At 39.1% G+C, this 13,495-nt stretch overlaps 1 pseudogene; it reads left to right on the forward strand.

Moving 5' to 3' along the window:
* Positions 1–10,800: 10,800 nt before the first annotated feature.
* LOC149044091 (uncharacterized) lies at positions 10,801–11,892 on the forward strand (annotated as a pseudogene).
* The last annotated feature ends 1,603 nt before the right edge of the window (positions 11,893–13,495 follow it).

Consider the following 13,495-nt stretch of genomic DNA (forward strand, 5'->3'; position numbering starts at 1 on the left):
ACTTTATATCTATCATTTATCCATCCAATTTTTGACTATGCGACACTGTATGGAACTGTTGTGGAGTGGGCAATGTCAGACTGCTGGATAATTTTCAAAGGAGGGCATCCAAAATTGTTTCAAGATCTATGGATAGTGACAAAGCTTGAATGGATCTTAAATGGCCTGAGTTACAGTCGAGAAGAGACAAACATACTTTTAAATTAGTTAATAAATGCATTTCTGGTAACTGTCCTCAATTTTTTAAAGCAATATTTCAATTTTAATAATACCAGAACAAGACAGAGAAATTTACTTCATTTGCCTCGCGTTAGAACTGAAACAGCCAAGAAATCTTTTTATTATCATGGATGTGTTGTTTAAAATAGTCAAGTTAATAAGAATTTTCTATAATATTTTATATTGACTGGATTCTTATTGTTTTATATGTATTTATAGATTTTTATACCATTGTACATATAGATTTTTATAGTATTGTATGATATTTAGATAGCATATATATTATTCTTGTCACCTTTATTATTATTAGTAGTCTTATTTATATTTAATTTTTGTATTATGAATTGTATTTATTTTAGGATCCTATCCACCAGGGTTCCTATAGATAGCAGAGCCTTACGTTCTGATGGGACTACCCTGGTGTTGGGATTGTTATTTATTTTAAATACAGGTGTCATTCAAAGGTGTCAGTACTCAGTTGAATGAAGTTGCTAGAACTGTATCTACTTGGGCTGATAATAATCGAATGCCAGTCAACACATCCAAAACTAAACCTTTAATTATTATTATCATTATTACTCTGCGGAAACACAGCACTCTAACCAGCTTGGTGCTCAATGGTCAGAGAGGTGGTAGATATATCGCGCAAGCGGACCATGCCAAGTTGCTTGGTGTTATGATAGACTGTAGAATGTGTTAAGAGTACCATATCAATACAATCTGCTCCATTGTTAGCTGTAGGCTTTCTCTTCTCTGTTGCATCGAACCTTATCTCAACTTTGATCCTGCTAAGGATCAAGGATTAAGATTCTATAACTCTTGTGCTAACAACTACTTCAATTATTGTTCTGCTGCCTGGGTAAACTGCTCCCACCATCTCCTCTTTCGACTCCTTCCTCTTCAGAAGCATGCTGGGCATATACTCGTTGATACCAACTTTTATTTGGCTTCAATCTGTTTCTTTATTTTTGAAACTGAAGTGCATCCCCATTTTTTTATCTCATTAAACACAGGAAACTTTTTCTTCTTTCAGCACTCTCCTTATTCTGAATGCTCCTAATTGCCTCAGGAACATATTTCAATTTCTCTCTGATTTGCATGGACTTTTGGGCCGTTATGCAAGAGCCTCCCTCTATGACTTAAAGGTACCATACCCACATGGTAACTCTGGGAAACGCACACTTGCCTATAGTGCTACTAAAATTCTCAACGAACTTAGATCTGATCTAAGAGAGTTCTCTACTTCTTCTTCTCTACCAACATTCAAATTTCTCCCTCCTCTCTTTAATCTAAATTACAAAATCTCTTTCTCTCACCCCTATCCTCTGCCAAGCACTAGGAGGATCTACTGTGCTTGATTTGCTGCTATTCTATTAATTGTTATTTTTTACATTTTAAAGTTTTTAGCCAATTAAGATATTCACCATTTTATTGCATGTTCATAGTTTATTCTACTTTAAATATCGTTTCTCTCATATATTTATTAAAATTTATTTTTGAGGGCCACAGGTTGGAAAACTGCGATATGTTGTTGCATCTCCCTCTTCCAATAAACTTATTCATTCATTCACATCTTTCAATCAATCTTATAATTAGTTCAGCATGCAACATGTCTTTTATAGTTAAATTCTCATACTGCTACTATTGTGTTTTTATCTCTCTTCTAAATTCCAATATTATAATTGTAATATTTTTAATTCTTTATTGTTGGTTGTAGTCATTGTAAAGTGCTATTGAGATCCAGGAAATAGTGCTCTATATATATGATATATTTTCATACATGCTAGCCCTGGTTTATTAGCCACTCTAAAAATCACTTACTTCCATCTATCTGTAGCTGTATTTTCTTTTTGTTCTGCTCAGACATTATTTTCTCTCTCTCCTCTTGGAGGGTCTCAAGGGAGCACCTAGTTGGCTCTCAATCTTTCAGGTTTTGTTTTCTTTCTCGTTATTTATCGCTTCTTCTGATTTAACGCTATTCACCTATTGGGGATTTTGTCATTAACTGGTTTATTGATGGCACTCGTGTACTCTCAAACTGCTTTAAATGCCATTTTATTGAATATTACGCCCCATGGATTAAAGCCTTCTATGTGGATGATGCTTGTACAGCTACAAATAACAAGAACATCACCCACTCCCTGTGGCTGCTGTAGTGGTAAAAGAAAAGAGCATGCACCTGTCTTACTCAATAGCAATTCCAAGCTGGATGGAATATGTACAAACAATTTCCAAAATCATCTAATTGATGACAGTGGCAAAATATATAACTTGCATATCAACAAATTAAATTTTCAAAGCAGCATCCTAATGATGCCATCTTCCAGCAAGACCAAGTTTGCTTCAAGTGTTCTGTTGGCAATGTCAGATCTTTGGTCCCAAAGAGTGACAAAATTAGTATACTAATATCCCAAAAGTACTTTGATTCGATCTTCCTTACGGTGACCTGGTTACAAGAATCTGTTGGAGACAATAACTTGACACTAAACAACTACAATCTTCTTTGACGTGACCGCTCCCCAGGTACACATGGAGGGGTTTGCATATATATATAAAAGAATCTGTCAAGACCGAAAGACTACAAGAGCTTGAAGATCCCACCCTTTAAAGTCCTATAGTCCTACATCAAACCTCCACGATTACCAAGAGGGATTAACTGTGTCATCACCGCATGTGTTTACCACCCACCTAGTTCTAACAACACTGAAATGTTGGAGTACTTGTCTCATGCCATTCCACGTGTTGAGGGTCTATTTCCTGGTTGCGGCAGAATTATTACCGGCGACTTTAAACAACTGGACACAAAACATCTTTGTTGAGATTTCTACCCAAAACAACTTGTCCATCAACCAACATGTGGTGCTAACATTCTGGATCTAGTGCTCACCAACATGTATAATTTCTATGATTCAAAACCAGCTGTACTTTTACCACCCTTTGGCCTATCTGACCATAATGCTGTTGCAGTCTGGCTGAAAACTAGAGTGTCCACTCCTACCCCAAGCAGGAAAATAGTCATTAAAAGAGACATCCGCCCATCACATAAAATGAAACTTGGTCAGTACCTATCTGAAATCGATTGGTAGCTGAATTGTTATGCAATCAGAAATGCAAGTTTCTGTGTTCTGCAATTATGACTGGCTACAACATTCTCATGCCAGAGAAACAAGTGAAAATTCACCAGAATGACCCTCCGTGGATATCTTGGGAGTATAAGGTCAACAGAATGAGGAAATCCTGCCAAGGGAAGTATTTTGCCTCCAAAGCTATCAAGCTTTAACAGACGAACCCAAAGACCTGGTGGTCTGAAGAAAAACGTTTAAATGGTACGACATCTGCTCCTAATGAAATCCTTAATAAAATTCATATTGACAACACCCTAGATCTGTCACTTAAAGACTTTGCAGATTTAATTAACAACAGTCTGATGGAAACAATGAGAGCCTACCATCCACTGGATACATCAAACGTTTCTACCCTTCTTGATGAAATCCATGAGTACCCAAATCTTACCAGGCTAACAGTGACTCTGTGTTAAAGAAGTTAAAGAACCTCAGCACATCTATAGCACCAGGCCCTGATGACATTGGCAATTGGATCCTAAGAAAATACACCAAAGTTCTCACACTTCCTATCATGCACCTACTCAACGCCTTAGTGAACTGACTGAACAGGAAGTGCAGTCAGAGTTGCCCTACTTGGTTACCGCAAGGCTTTCCACCTCATAGACCATCATATCTTGGCTAAGAAGGTCTCTCTCTTATCCATGCCTCTCTTTATCAAGCACTGGGTGATCAACTTTCTCATTAACAGGCGGCAAGTAAAGCTAGCTGATATCCTGTCTGGTGTGCCACAGGGGACAAAGTTAAGACCATGGCTTTTCCTACTCATGATAAATGATCTTTGGTCACCTCAAGTACAAACCTGGAAATACATTGATGACACCACCATTTCCGAAGTCATGCCTGAATGCTCTACCACTAACATCCACGATGCTGTTGACAACGTCCAAACTTGGTCAACCACAGACCGACTACAGCTAAATGTTGCTAAGTACAAAGAGCTTGTGATCTCTTTCTCAAAAACTGTGAACAATTTCCCAAGCCTAAATATTGACTCTGGTCAACTTGAAGTAGTTATGAATGCTAGAATACTGGGACTAACCATTAGCAACAACCTGAAGTGGAATGACCACATGGCCAATATTTTCAAGAAAGCTTATAAACCTTTATATTTTATCGTTAAAATGCACCAAAGTCCCTGAACAAGACATTATTACCTTTTATGTGACCTGTGTAAGACCTCTTTTGGAGTACAGCTGTCAGGTTTCCCATTTTGCATTACCGGCCTACTTATCAGATGCCATAGAATGGGTTCAGAAGCATGCTCTGGCAATCATCTACCCCAACATCGACTACACAGACAGCTTGGACCTCAGTGGAATTTTAAAGCTAAGGGACAAGCGTTTAAAAGCATATGACAAACTATTCAATGACATTGTTACTACACCCAGTCACAACCTTGGACATCTTCAACCAGAAAGACACATTCCAAGATATAATCTTAGACAGACTCAAGTCTTTGTCCCCCCCAAGAGCAAAGACTTGTAGATTTATGAACACCTTTATACCGTCTTCAGTTGGAGTTTATCAAATCCTGATATATAAATTATGAACTATATTTCCAATAAACTTAGAGATATAATGCCATTTTTTATAACACATATTTAGATCACATAGATTAAATCCAGTTATGTAATTTGTCTTCAATATTATTCATTTAGATATTTATTAATCTTGTTTAAAACTATTATTTTGCATACATGCAATTCAGCCCTCCAGCTGCAAGTTGCTCTTTTTCACTCAACATATCTATCTATTATATCTATCTATCTAGGACAGGTGGTATATGATTGATGTTTTAAAATTCAACGCAAAAAAAAAATTATCTTTTATATCAAAAACCCACTCTGATATGTGCAACATGTGGGTTTGTATGATTAGAGAGAATGACAGCGATCCCTAGACTGTCCATACACCTATATGGCCTGTATGTCTTTTGAAGATACTCCTTGTGAGGTCACCAACAAAATTAATATAGTCACAGTAACATCACCTGAGTAAATTGACAACAGGAGAAATTAAAAATTCCTGACACATGTAGCAGGCGATAGACAAGGAAAACCAGGCACATGAGGGTGGCATCAAAGGCAGAATTGTGGAGCTATGCGGAAGTGCCAGAGCAACCCCTGAGACCCACTTGTAAAATAAAGACACCACCACCACATCATTATTTCTCCAACTAGTCAAATCACTTGTTTGATCACAGCTAGAGTACACATCACAGCTCTGGTCACCTTACACTAAAGAAAAGATCACTGCACTTGAGCTTGTACAGAGATGTGCAACTAAACTTATCCTGAAAACTGACTTAAGTGTCATTGTCTGAGAAAGTGTTCCAGGGGCCAAAAGTTGTGGTTAACCGATTTGGCTGAAACTTGGCACAGAAGTTTGTTGCCATGAGATATTTCAAAAGCCAATCTGGCTCACTTCTCTGACTTTAAGTTTTAGAGTTTCAGGGGGGGTCTCATTTTTTGCTCTTTGAGCACAAAAAATCCATCCTTTCAGAGGTCATTTTGAAAGTGCCATAAAACCCAACTGGTAAATTGTGCTGCCAAATGAATTTGACTATGAACATTACTATAATAGAGCTTTCATTTCATGCATGTAACTTTACCCTCAAGGTATTGGACAGAGAGGAGCCTGGGGCTAGAGTTTGGCCAAAATTAATGTCAAAATTACAACCCAAAATTGCCATTTTTCAAAAAATCAGTGTATCTACCTGCCTTCTTGCATAACATCCTTACCTGTACCATTATTTACTTTATTGACCCAATTATCAAAATCACTTGAGAAAAATTTGGCTTATCACGGTTTGTTGAATTTTTGTCACAAACACTCCATGCCTCTATAAGGTCATGGAAAATGGAATTTTGAGCATAATTCATGCCATAAACAAACCAAATTGTTGACATGAAGCCCTGATTCTGTATTTGGTCAATGAAAATGAATTGTTAAAGCCAAATCAGTTTAATTGTTTAGAAATACTCTGATTCTTACCTTACAATTGCTCTTAAAGGCCTTTGATTAGCACAAAAAATACCCTGATTTAGCAAAAGAGTTAATTTGTACTTTGAAAACCTAGTACCCATTAAATACCACAAATGATGAAGGCCTTACCTCGATATAACAACCTTTCTAAACGATGCTTGAATTTTTCATTGATTAATATTCAGTTTCAAGTCATAATTCTTCTCCGTTGCTCCAAGTATGGAAAGTCTCTATATTTTGTCAGGCCTAATTTTTATTATGATTACAAGATAAAGTTAGCTTAACAAAAGCATTCGTTAGCATATAATCTAAGTCTGTTAATAGCCTGAACATTTCTTGTAAATACCCACCAGTAAAGGAGCATGACCATGCATACATAGGTATATACGTAGAGATATGCGAGCTGCAGCTTATAGCAGTGTCAATGTGACCCGTTATTTCAGAGTCCTCTAGAGCGGAGTAAATGAAACCATCCGTCAAGAAGGAACGCACAGTTAGGAGAGCTGGATAGTGAAACAAAAAACTTGTGTTGCTAAATACAATAACCAAACGAGGCCAGGGCATTGAGATGATGCAAAATCAACTGGCCCACCATTTTGGATATAGGAGAGAGTGGGACTGGACCGAGGTCACGTTCTTCTTCCGTTTCGCGGGTACGTTTTATCAGGTGTAAGAAATTCAAGGGTAATTTCACGATGGCACTTTGTTCCTTTGGAGGGGTAAGTGATCAGTGTGGTGCCACCGCATGGGCTCCGCATGAAACAGGAATGGTTCCTTTATTATCCTGCGAGAATGATATGACTGAATGGTTGAAGCAAAAGTACAAGGGGTCAAGTGTGTCCGGGACAAGAGGAAGACCTGGTCATACCAAACGTACAGGTGATTCAAAATATCTGTTAGGGATCATACACGCGCACAAATGGCTTTTATCGTGATCCAGTGGACTCTTTTCTATTGAAGAGAGACCACGATATTTTACGATATTGTCGTCTCAAATTGTTTTCTTATGACTGATTGAAGATTTCCCGAGGTAATTTACTTGATTCTTGCAAAGAGAAACAAACATTCAACAAATTGTTCACAGGAAGGGCAAAGGGATTGACTAAAATTCTAACTTTGAAAGGTAAGAGCGCAGTTATTTTATTGCAGCAATCTCTATAACCAAAAACAACGATAAGAATAACTTGAAGTTGAAGGCTGTTTTTCGTCTGCTCGCTCTGTTTGTTTACATTCAGCTTTACCTGTGCAGACGCTTATCACGCAATCACAATTTGAGTGTGAAACTCTACCAGTTTCCTATATTTGCCAGTTTCTTCTAAGATAAGTGAACTTGAAAAATCTTTGCAAACATGCTGCATCGAAGCTTTTCGATGAAATTGACATTTTGAGCGAGAAAATGTCTTGTTTCACGGATAACTTTCTTGGTAACAAAAATTATTCGGATACATTTTTTAATTACTTATAATTAGTTATTTTAGTATGTAAATAGAGGCGGTATAATTTTAGGAATCTTATACCTAGTTTAAAACCTATCTCAGATTTATCGTTGTATTCTGAATCTCGACTAATTGATTAAACGTTTTTTTTCTACAAAAATAGATGAATCACGATAAAAAGAAACTACATGTGATTTTGAGACGGTATTACGACTTGATAATGACACCATGGTATACGTAGAGAATGTTTTCCCGTATATGGACTCTCTGCTTCGCAACGTTAAGAAGTCCTTATATTGTCTCAAAATCTGCCGAATTAGTTTGTGTTATGGGATTTGCTTGGAAGATCTAAACTAATTAAACTGCATCCTAATGCATAGGCAATGAGTTCACGTTTGTCCTTGAATGGGAACTGATCCTGAATCGTTCCGGAAGAGCAATTGACCAGGTAGATGTTGGAAGGATGACCGTGTGCCCAAAACATCGGTTTCAACTTACTACGCTTTATAAAGCAAAGGTAATGAACAGAGATTTTTAAAGGATTGATCGATGCGTGAGTCTTATCTGGCATTATAACATACCACAGGACACCCACCTTTTTAGGCAGGCCCTTTGAGGGTTCAGTTCATAGAAATACAGCTAAAAATCCCAGGTTACAACCCTGTCATTTCCGAGCAGAGCTGATTGTTCTTTATCGCACAAATTACGTTTGGTTGTTGTTGGTTTTTTTTAGCTGCAGGCTCGTAATGAAACATCTCTTCCCTAGTGATGCTAATGCATTACTCACCTAACACTTTCTTCACTCAAGCTTTTCCCTAGATAGTAGATTTCTAGCTTTCTACCTGTGTGTGTATGTGGGAGGGGGTAGTGGGTGGAGTGGGACACATGCTAGTGAAATCGTTACACCCCTCAATCCTGAATTACATTTGTCAGACACGGTATGTTGTTAACTTGCGAATTGTGCTGTAGGATAAATGTTGTCATCCATGCCATGAAGAAAAAGCACCATCGCATGTAAAAAAAGTGTCTAAAGCATTCACCCGCAAGAGGCGTGTGAGCAAATTCATGGCGGAGAGAATCTACAGGAACACTGGCGTTGTCGTTGCTATAGGCTCTGGTAAATATATACTGTATCTATGTTTTCTTATTTCTGTCCATGACACCCAGGGGTGGCACTGTTCTTCCAAGAAAATTCTTTTACTTTCCCCCTTTTTTTTAAAAGAAAAAAACTCTAACTGGTAAGGAAGATCATTCTAATGACATATTAACTAACTTTTATTGCCATTCTTATACGACTAGTAATCAAAACTTAACGACAGGTGGATGTACCTTGCATTCGCTACCCCAATTAACGCATATACTAAAACACTACTTTTTATGAACAACCAGCTCTTTCACCGAGAAAAAAAAGTTACTTTTTTAAATTGTTTTCAAGCCTGAAAACCGATCATAATTTGTAAGCGCACTAGAAGGTTTTCTGTAAAGCGAACTGAAGGACTATTTGCTTGAACAGGTATCATTTGCTTCATTCCGTGTGTTCTGATCATCCTTTTCCTTGTACCATTTCAGCCATTTGCAGCTCATGCCGAACTCTAATTGTTGATGCTCCAGCCACCCCAGCTATTGAGAGACATGAAGAGCAAGTGACGAAACTAGCTGCATTCACTTCAACACCAAAGTCTTTACCTAGGCAATTACGTCCACCACGCATTTTGACACACTATCGTTTATCCGTTGGATCAGCTTTTTCTGTCCCTAGCAGCTCTTCACAGGAAGAACAAGTAAGCATGTACTTACCAGAGGGCGAACGGGAGAGAAGAAACCTTGAGACACTAAACAATGCGATGGCTGTCATAACTGATGGTAACTTCACCTCATTACCCCACTATGTTGACTGCAAGTGGGAAGCACTGTTTGAGGCGTCGAAGGAAGAATTCATGATAAGAGCCGACGAAGTGGTTTCTTACGTACTAAACACCATTGCTCCTTCACAGCAGGAGCAACTTTGTGAAGGAGTGGTCAAACGTCGCCATTCTGTTGAGGACAAAATTAACAACATCACAATCGATGTGGGACTCGAAGCAATTTTGCTGGCTTACAATGAATGTTCAAATCGGTTAACAAAAACTCAGATATTATCACTCATAAGTGACAGGTTCTCTCAGTCGGAACTCCAACAGCTTCTCCCAGGAATCTCATTACGCCAAGTAAAGAATGCTAGAAACCACGCGTTAGAACAAGGACGGGGAGAACCAAAGACAAGGAACGAGATTTTCCGATGCAGGTTGAACATGGAGAAAGTTAGGGATTTTATTGAGTTCTTTTCGAGATCCACATTCCTCCAAGATGTAGCCTTTGGAACAAAAACATTGAAACTTTCTTCAGGTGAAAGAATCCCCATCCCTTCAGTGGTTCGTACAATGACTGCGTTGAAAATCATCTACCTTTACCATGAAGAGTGTCATGAACATGATGTGGAGCCGCTCAAGGAGTGTACCTGTTTCTGTCTGCTAGAGGTTTGTAGTGCATCAAAGCAAAAGTCCTTGCAAGGGTTGGACAACACGTCTACGACTGGTGAGGAAGCATTCGAGACAATAGCCTCACTCGTTGAGAATCTAGGTCAACACGGTGCGGGTGCAACATGGACCCGAGACACACTTCGATCTTTAAGCGCTGGAAAGAATTATCTCAAAAGCGTATACAAGAGTCATCTAGGACCGGAGGAGGCTTGTGCTTATCACTGTACCGTGTTTGCACTATCGGATCCATTCGAAGAGAGATTTTCAGGTGAATGTTGCCACGATCACAGCCAGGCGTGTCCCGAATGCAAGGGTATTGTTGATGTTCTGGAAGCTATCGAAGATACTCTCACAAATGGAGATCTGGACTTGAGTGAGAAGCAAAAGGAGAGAGCAAGGTGGGACTTAGATCACGCTGTTTCCAGCATCGATGCTTGGAAAGCTCATTTATTGAGGACTTTTCAACAAGATCAAGCGAGACAAGACACACTCAATAGGTTAGATGACCAGACCATCATGGTCATTAATGACTGGGCCATGAAATTACTTCCCATGCGTTTCAGAGAAATGCAGTCCCAATGGTTCGCCAAGCGAGGAATTAGTTGGCACTTTTCTGCTGTTGTTCACAAATCAAACCATCCTGACTGTCCAGTAGTATCCACAAGTGAACACACAATCCACACATATGTGGTTGCCATTGACAGCTGCAAACAGGACTGGTTTTCCGTTCCTTGTATACTTGAAGAGGTCCTTGTCTGTGTCAAAGAATCGCATCAATCAGTATACAGAGCGATCCTAAGAAGTGATAATGCTGGATGCTACCACTGTAGTGTGCTTTTGTCAACCATCAATTCCACTAGCAGAAGGTCAGGCATCGAAGTAATCCGCTATGATTTCTCTGACCCTCAGTCGGGTAAGGACTTATGTGACAGAAAGGTCACCCCTTGCAAACAGCACCTTTGACATTATGTTGCTGAAAATCACAACGTAGAAAGTACGAAAGACATAAAGAAAGGCTTGGAGTCCCCACTAGGAATTGCAGGAACGAGCATTGTGGAATGCAAGATTGACCAATCAGCGATGTCAACAGGCACTGCTAATAACAAGATTCCGGGAATAACCAAATACAATAATTTCTCTCTGACCTCTAAAAGCATGCGCATATGGCAAGCTTACAATGTTGGAGAGGGCGTGGATATAAAGGGGTCTTGGCATGAACAAGATGTTTCTGGGCTCGAAAGGATTGGGGAGTGGACGAAAAAGATACTGCGTGTTACACAAAAGAAATACCAGGCAAAGGGAAAACACGACGTTACTGAGTCTGTCAATACTTTTAGCTGCCTTGAACCTGCTTGTATTGCCACCTTCAAGACAATCGAAGAGGCGGATGAGCACATGGACACAGGTCATCATATTATGACTCCAGAGAAGGAGTCCATATACGACATCAGTAAAAGGTGCAGGCCAGAAAATTGGCAGGACAGATTATGTTCCTGTGGCAAACTTAAGACTGAGCAAAGGATGGGCCTTAAGGAAGACGAAAGCGGCGGTGAGAATATCTTCGGGTGTCAAAGAATTTTTAACAAATTTATTCAACAAGGGAGCTAGGGATCTTCACCAAAAAGCTATGCCAGCAGACGTGGTGGAGCAAATAAAGGAAACTTTCCCAGTTTCAGAGTGGGTTGAAGTACAGACAGAAGGGACTTCCAGTTAGCGAGGAGGAGGGTGAAGACGAAGCGCTGGAGAAAGAGGATTACATGGAGCAACTAGTCGGGGTGGCTGAACAAGAGATTGGCCTCAAGCACCCTCTTGTATATGATGATTTCAATCTTTGTGATCTCTCTGCCGGGGGTAGATTAGCCAAGGTTCTTGAAAAGCAAAAACTCAGTCAGCTTCAGTCATTCTGCAAGTATTTTGACATGGAAATTTCTGGTCGTGCTAATTGTAAAGCATCGTATTACGAACCTCTTATACAATTAGCAAATTCCTGTGATTGTCGCAAGTAAACAATTTTTTTAGATTCTTCGACTTAAAACCCGCCTTACTTAAAAATCAATGAGTCAGTTAAGGTTGCGCGACTCGTCGACCTGGTCCATTCATCACACTCTCGCATCCAAGATGATACAATAACAATCACATCGTGAGGCTTTTGATGACTTTGTATGGGGGTGCTTCATATCAACATCAACACAAAAAAAGTTTATCATCCCGCTCTCCTAACTGTGGATCCCTTCTGTGGTTTCACTTACTGAGCGCTAAAGTATTTGGGAAATCTGATAGATCGTGGGTCACCTAGATGCTGATTATTGCGGCTCGTATATATGTACACTGTATCTACGTTTGGTCACGATTCATTACTGTTGCGAGAGCTATTTAGGCTATAAAAAACGTCAGACAAAGATTATTGGTTAACGATCGTTTTGTAAGCTTACTTTATCTTTTAAAATATGGCTTGGAAAATTATGGGGACTTTCCATGCTTGCGGCAATACATGGAAATATGACCTGAAAAATATAAGTCAGAGAAAAACTCAAGTATTTTTATATGAAGGTAAGAACATTGTCATTTGTGCTCTATGACTGGTACAGTCAACACTCTCGTAAGCGACCACCCTTGATGCAGGACAAAGTGGTCACTTATGCTGAGAGGTGGTCATCTACGGGAAAAAATAAGAAATTAAGCTCAAACCGAAGTGATTTGAACGTGATTACATAAAATTATTACCTAACAAGCAAAAACTCAGGCAAACAGACAACTGCCAACAATGTCTCAAACCAAATGGCGCTTAGAACTGTTGAAAATTTGTACATAACATCTTCCATCAATGATTCAATCCAATTTTACCTATGGATCGTATTACAGCCTTTTTTGCTAGTCAACTGTTATAATCTGCGAGCACACTTGGTCAGCGCTTTTTGAAACTGAACTTTTGTGATATTTGAGCAATGGTTTTCTTACAGTCGTACGTGATCATGCCGGGTGATCGCTTACGAAAAGCCAGTTCGCTGTGACAAAGTTGGCTGTACTAGGTTTTCAAAGAAAAAAGTCACCCTTTTCTTGCCCAATGAAAGGCCTTTTAAGAGCAATTGTACGGTAAGAGTTGGGGTAATTCTGAACAATCAAACTGGTTTGGCTTTAACAATTCATTTTCACTTACCAAATACAGAATCAGGGCTTCATGTCAACAGTTTGGTTTGTTTATGGCATTAAC

Source organism: Pocillopora damicornis, chromosome 6, assembly GCF_964200805.1.
Source record: "Pocillopora damicornis chromosome 6, jaPocDami1.2, whole genome shotgun sequence".
Lineage (NCBI taxonomy): Eukaryota > Metazoa > Cnidaria > Anthozoa > Scleractinia > Pocilloporidae > Pocillopora > Pocillopora damicornis.